General features: G+C 32.7%; 1 long non-coding RNA gene across 1 annotated transcript; it reads left to right on the forward strand.

The window, feature by feature from the left end:
- Positions 1-2615: 2615 nt before the first annotated feature.
- Positions 2616-6041, forward strand: LOC105737450 (uncharacterized). The gene is made up of 2 exons (XR_001113194.2): positions 2616-2822; positions 5431-6041. It is a non-coding gene; the product is annotated as an uncharacterized LOC105737450 (long non-coding RNA).
- The last annotated feature ends 1605 nt before the right edge of the window (positions 6042-7646 follow it).

A 7646-nucleotide genomic window follows, 5' to 3' on the forward strand; every position in this document is an offset into this window, starting at 1 on the left:
GCTCGATAAAAGCTGTACTAAATAATCTGGAGTGGAGGACGCGGAGGGGAGGAGAGGTGAAGAGAGAGAGAGAGAGAGAGAGAGAGTTGGCCGCGTTATTTTCGAGTACTGGCCTCCGAGAAATTGGTATTAAATAATTTGAAGCACTGTGCAACAGCGAGAGCGAGAGATGATATTTTAAATGATGAGATTCGTTTTGGAATAATGGAAGAAGAAAAGAGGTTTCTGGTTATTTATTTATAGGTGTATATATAATTGAAGTATTGAAGACATGTTGTATATTATTTAGGAGATTATTAGCTTGTGTAAAGAATAATGGAGGAATCTTTTTGATGGAACGAGATCCTCAAAATTTTGACAATTTTCAATTTTGGATGTAATCCAATTTCCAATTGGAATTAATTTTATCTCATTACTTAAAATCTTTTTCTCTTATTCTCTTAATAAAATTTCGATTCTTTTGAATCTAGATATACGAGTATACCTATCAGTCTAATAATTACAGTTGAGAATCATGGACAGTTATGTCTGCAGGTGAAGATAATTATCTATAATGATTATTCGTACACATGCGCAAAGCGGAAGAGTAATTTTACAACTGCAAAAAAATATATATTATAATATGTATTTGCGTGCACGTGCAATTTTTTTGTAATACATTATCAGTCGAAAGTCTGTTAAAACGGATAGAAATAGAATTTCACGTGCAATTCTTTTTCCACAAATTTTCCACGTTCTTCATATCAATTAATTTCAACACCTAACATTAGAAAAATTAACGTGTTCTTTTTAATCTCTTCTAATTTCTGAAAAAAAAAAAAAAAGTATTCTACAAACTATTCTAAGACTTTTGAACAAGAATGTACCTGAGTAATAACAAACATAGACTTGATTATGCCTACTAGCTGTATTTGCAAATAATTTCATAAACGTATTCTTTAATTACAACGCTCATATTCTTGTGTGCAACGCAAGACACGCCATAACGAAAGCCAATATATTTTATTTGAAATTTCCTGTATAGCTACACATATTATCTAAATTTGTGCCTTATTATGCACCTATATATACCCTTTTACGCACAAAAACATTGCCTATCTCAAAGATATTTTCACTATCGATAATAAAACTTCCATATCATCGCGAAAATATCCTCCAACAATCTCCTTTTATATCTCCTTCCTCACCTACATATCTACATATCCTGATTCTAATTTTTATATCCGGAAGAACACTCGTTCTACTTTATCGATATTTTCATCTCCAATCATGGACAATATAAAAATATCCCGCATTCCTTTCTCGTCCAATTCATACATCTGGAAACAGTGCATCCAAGGTAAGTGTATGCTGTATCGTAAAAAAAAAAAAAAAGGACAATTTTTTTCCAAACCTTTTACCACCCATTTTCCCGTTTTTACTCGTCACGAGCATCCACGAAGCCTTCCATCGACGGTTGCACGCTTTGTATCGCTTTGAAAGATGGCCATGATCTCGTTTCTAACAGGAAAGCAATCTAGCGGTATCTTTGGAGAGGAGCAACGGTATCCTTGCCGGTCAAATGGCCATGGTGGAGGTATAAAAAAAAGGGCTGGCCAATTTTTTTGCTCGTTCTCCAGGAAGGACGTAACCCGGCCAACAGCCGCTCGACGCGGAAGAATTTTTTTCATGCCAACTTTTTCCCTTTTTACTTTATTCTATGGCTGGTGGTTCAGGTAACAGACTGTGCTGTGAGCGCGTCTGTTACTCTGCTTCTCTTGCTAGGAGGAAACGCAGCGGGAATTCTTTCGTTACGTTTCTTGAATTTTTACAGGCTCTACACGAGATTGCTCTGTGATCTCTGCAAAATTTGTTACCGTTACTGGAAGAAAAATCGAACGAACTGTATTTACAATATGTTCTTTTTTTTTTTGTAAACGAAATGATCTCGATTCTTCGTTCAGATGAATATTATAATAGGTTATTATGTAACGTTGTTCAGTCTGTTTAATTAATTTTAATTGTACACTCAAGAGTCTTTTTTCTCGTCGAATAATCATCAAAAAAAGAGTTAAACGAATAACTGTGTTCGTTGTATTATTTGCTTACCATAAAGTGAGGTTATGTTTTATCAAAAGTAAGGCGAGCGCGTAACGTAATCGCGCACTGTGAACAATAACAGAGGCAAAACTTAAAATTGCTTCCAATTATTGAATTATTTAAGAAAAAGAATGAAAAAGTATTGAATTTATTCCCAAATTTCGTGTAATTATAATTCCAATAATTCAATCACGTTTTACAACGCAAAAGAAATATCTTTTAGAATTGATTTTAAAAGTGTAACCTCAAAATCTATTTTAAATCTATTCAATCGAATAAATGCGAACGCAATTCAAAGAAACACGAAAAGAAGGAACGAGCGTTGGAAGCGAAGGAATATCAACAAGAAGATGTTGAGCAGCGACCAACGGCAATTTGCCAAAAGGTGAGACTTCCTATTGGAAGGAGAGTAAAAAATGGCCATGAGGAAGGAACGAAGGAGGGGAAGAGAAAAAGGGAGAGAAGAGGAGAAGAATCTTTTAGTTGGGTGACGAAAAAGTGGGGAGAAGCGTGGGCGGGAAGAAGAGCAGCAAAGAGGAAAGTTTGCTCGTGGGAATGTTACGATATTCGAGCATTGTCGAGGAAGGCCACTCAAACGGTTACGTTGCGAAGAAGGATCGATAAGATCTTGGGAAGAGATGTCCTCGTATAACCGCGTTGGAAACGTTAACGGACACTTGGAATATTTTGGTATCGATGGCTGGTTGTATTGTAAACAAGAGGAAGAACGTGGATACGTTTCGGTAAGTTCACCGAGAAGTTTGAGTTTTAGCGACTGTATGTAAATATTAGAGAAATATTTATTATCGATGATAGATTTATTTCATTACGTCTAATTTGTATTTAATAAATTTATTCACTTTTATTTATTAATAATATTGGACACGCAGTGAGGCATAGCATGTTTATTATCGTGATATGTTATAAGATGTATAAACTAGTTTTTCAACTAATAATTCTCGAAATACGTTCGAGAATTATTATGATTAAAGATTTTACTTAATAATTAAACGTGATTCGGATTTAAATCAAAATCTAATCTAAATAAAATAAAGAGTTTTGTTTGTATGCATTACAATTTATCACGTTTTTAAATATTTTTTTCTTCTTTCGTAATCTCAATCTTACATAAATTTGCTAATCGTATTAAGATCAAAGTTTTGATCAATTGTTAAAATTAATAAATGTTATTTTGGGTCCGTGCATTGAAAAAAAATTGAGAAACGCTGTTATAAATAACAGATGCGGAAGAAACGATTAATCAAAAAAAAATCGAGGACACAAACTTCCAATTAGTTTAAAATTGTAATGGCGAACGTTGACTTCTATGTACCGCGAACTGGCAAATTTATTGTCTCATCCTACTACCACTACAGTGACAGTTACTTAAGGTCAAAGATACGAGCGTGGAAGACAGTTCTACTAAATCGACTTTATCCTGCTGTATTTTAACCGTGATTATTTGGTTATTCACCGGTTCGAGCCGATAAATAATTCAGTTGGATCTGGTGACTGCGTGTACCGTATGCAAAGTTACGAGATTAATTAACTGGACAATAAAATTCTATTGAGTGACGTGAGTTAACCCATTCGTGAATTATCTGAATTAAATCGATATTCAATTTGTTGTATTAGGTTGGTGCATATGAAATATACTTCAGAAATTTGAAATTAATATATGGTTAAAAAATCGGAATGCAATTTTGTATCGAATATTCACAAAATTTGTAATAAAAAGTATTAAAACCTCTATTATGAATCTCTTTGAATAATTAGGATAAGTTTAAAGATGAGGAAATTATTTTAAAATTACATAAATTAAGAAAATGTAAGTGTGTATAGCTTTGATAGAAAATCTATCTATCTAAATTCTTTTATATAAAATAATAAATGAAATAATAATACTATTTTCACTTCATATTATATACTAATGTACGATGCTTCAAGAAAATAACCTAAAATATTTAATAAAACACCAATCTAATACCTACATCTCGTCATTCAGGCAAACCAATTTTCGTTTGACAAGATACGATAGCTGGCAATTCGCGATAAAAGACGAATTACACGTAGTGTATAACCAACCCGGTTCCGTACTGGAAGATCAAATACGAAAGGGCGCGTACAAATTTGGCGAACGAATGAGAAAGGGCGGATACGCAAGAGGCGAGCCGGGATGGACGCTTTGTATGGACGAGACTCATGAAACCGCTGCAACGACTGCATCAGAATGGAACTAGGGATCTGGTCACTGCGGCAACGCTGCGGCTCCGGATTTATTCATGACCGGCAAAATATTTCGTGCCAACTCGGGGCGCCTGCGGTTTTCGCTGGATTATGCACTCTGGACGATTTTGCCCAGTTAAAATCGTCCAACACTCGCTTCGTTTCAACGTGTTCTCACTTAAAATATCAGTCGGATCATTTGGAATCACTTTTCTTTTCGAAAAAATCACAAAGAAATAGATTTTTTTAAGTTTATAAAATTTTAATCAATAACGTAGCCGACAAAAGGATTTATCGTCATCATTAAATAATAATAAGAAACTCAACAATCAATATCATAATGATACAAATTTTATAAACAATTATGTTTAAATAAATACGTTTGTTAAACTTTGATCAGTAAAAATCGATGGAGATTAACAATACAAAAATTCTAACCTAACTTTTGATTCAATTCATGATGTTTTCAAAACAACGTTAGATTCTAGATTCTTTTTGTTTCATAATATACACGTTATACATATCTATATAGAATAGTATCAATAATATGAATTAGAAAAAAGTACACTCAAAGTACACTCGGTATATTATTATCTTTTTGAACGGATCTTTTAAACGAAGATAAAGAAATACTCGCGTGACCCGGAATCGTTAAACGCCATGGTAGCGAAAGAAAGTTGCATTAGAATTTCGCATTCCTTTGCGATTTTTCTTGTCGTAAACGTTGGTTGAGTGGCATAATCGCGATCAACTAAACGTAATTTACTTTTATCTAACGGATCCATTTCGGATTGGATACGTCATCTTTTTAGATTTATTAATTTTGAGAATCGATAAGTTAGCTCTTAGAATTGTAATATTACCTCATTCGGTGTTAAATACGTTTATTTACACTTTTTCGAATAATTCATAAACAATTTTACCGTTCTGCAAAATAGGAAATGTCAGAAAATTTCGAGAAAAAAAATAGCAATGTAAAATTACAATACTCAATTTCGTAACTCATTCTCTTGCTTCTTTTATTAATTTAAATCTTTATTTGTATCTTATTAAGAATGCCTGACATCGAGGAATATTTCATATTTATTTTATGTTTAATGTAATCACGAACTGTTATGTTTTCAGTATATGGAGATGGATTCATGAAGTATGAGACACAAGAAAGAAGTATGAAGAAGAAAAGGATGACAGAAAAAATTCGATTTCCAATTTCTATCACGTCAGCTTTACACAACCAAGCTTCCGTTCGATTACCTGCTTGCATGCACCTTTTTTTCAATTTTCCACTTTCGTTCGAATGACTTTCTATCGAATATGAAAAACGATAAAATAAAGAAATGATGGAGCCTCTGATATAAAGAAAATGTAGATATATTCCACGATTGATATTTGTAAATTGTTTCTATAAAAAAACATATCTTTTTAAACGCTGTAAAAATTCATATTTTTACTGGTTTATTGTTTGCGCCTGTTGAAATAAAAGCTACCTACCGAAACGAGCATCACCAATAAATTAGAACATTTTTTAATTATAGATAAGCGAAATGTGCATTTGCGTGCATGCGTTAATGAAATTGCATATTACCATACTTTCGTATCATTTTCCTGCAAAATTCACGACCATGAAATTCACGACTGTGTAACGAGATGATCTTGTACGGATAACACGAGATACAAACTTCGTGTAAAAAATATATATATATATATATATAAAAATGCATAAGACGAAATGAAAATAGCATTTATTTTGTATCGTGTCAATCTCGAAAAGGCGGAAAAGAACAGGTGAAAGAGAAAAAACGAGAGGAAGAACTTTACTTCGACTTTATTTTACGTAGCAATTGGTCCTGAATGTCAGTTGCTTACAACATTGAATATACACGCTTCATATGACATTCTCGAGCATAAATCTCTCAGGATGCGTGGTTAATTGTACAATCGTGATAAATCAAACGATCAGCGGGAGGTCGTAATTATCCGTATGTGGACAATGATAAATCAAATGTAAAGACGTAGAATCATAAAATGTAATAGCTTACGGTTTATGAATATTACGGTAAAACTCTGTATGCAGTACTGTTTGTTTCTTATTAAGCTTAACAAAAATGTCCGCGTATAAAGAGGTTAGTTTGTAACCGATTGCTTCTCTATCATTTTCGTAATACGTATTAAATCGAAACATAGTTATACACGAGAATAATCAAAATATTTACATACTCGAATATAAAGTTATTCGAAATAATATTTAACCTATTATGGCTTAATGACTTACGTGAAAAATATAGCAGATTGTTGGAAACATCATTTTTAGACATGCTCCTTTCCCTCCAAAATGTCCATCTTGAATTCTGAATGGTTTTCAACGAGTCATCATCGCGGTTTTGCTCTGTCAACGAATGATTCATTGCCTCGTATAAATTCAAAAAGCGTGTTTTATGAAGATTTAAACGATTTGCAACGTCCTTACTGATTTGAAATTAATCGCGACTATGAAGCAGTGATTCAACAGGAGCAAAAGATTTATATACTGTCGTAAAGATATCCCGCGATCGAATAATCTTAGCGCGCCATCGTCAGGAATTTGTCCTAACTACTAACATGTTTTCAGCTGTTGAAAATGAGAATGCAGTTTGTTAAACTATGACTGCCCATCTGTTATACTTGCGAAAAACTTGTAATCGCGATCACGTTCGATTGGAAACTAAAAAATTAAAAATTCTAAGAATTTCGATATCTGATTAAATGAATATGAGAATAAAGATATCCTCCTTGATAATCATAACGTCAAATATTATAAAAAATAATTGTATTACATTAAAGAAAAAAAAAAAAGAAAGAATTTTATCATATTATTTTAACATTGATACGATAAAACGTATATATCTCACCAATGTCATTGTATTTAATAATGTTAAATGATATTAAAATCACGATTTTAAGTAGTCTTAAGTTCAAAGAATATGTATTTAACTGCATCATAATTACTCGAAAAGAGAAATGAATGTCAAGGAACAAAGACGATAGTAGAGGTTAGGAAATGTAATATATTTTGACATTTGCCAACGAAGATATAATAATGATTTAAAATGACTTTGTGCGCTTTTCGTATATTGTACTGTCTTCTTTAAGTCGTTGCCTATATTAGTGACGACTGTCTGAATAATTGTCATGCAAAAATATGTTTGTTTCTCATGCATTGTCGAAATATACGTGACAAGCTGCGTGAATATAGCATTCGATGTTACGCTTCATACATAGGAGATAAATTTCAAAAAGAGTTAAGAACGTGAGTGGACCTACTGTTAAAGCATAATAGAAGATACTGACCTGTATTAAACTGC

Source organism: Apis florea, unplaced genomic scaffold (assembly GCF_048593485.1).
Source record: "Apis florea isolate Af1SG1 unplaced genomic scaffold, ASM4859348v1 contig_37_pilon, whole genome shotgun sequence".
NCBI classification, from domain to species: domain Eukaryota; kingdom Metazoa; phylum Arthropoda; class Insecta; order Hymenoptera; family Apidae; genus Apis; species Apis florea.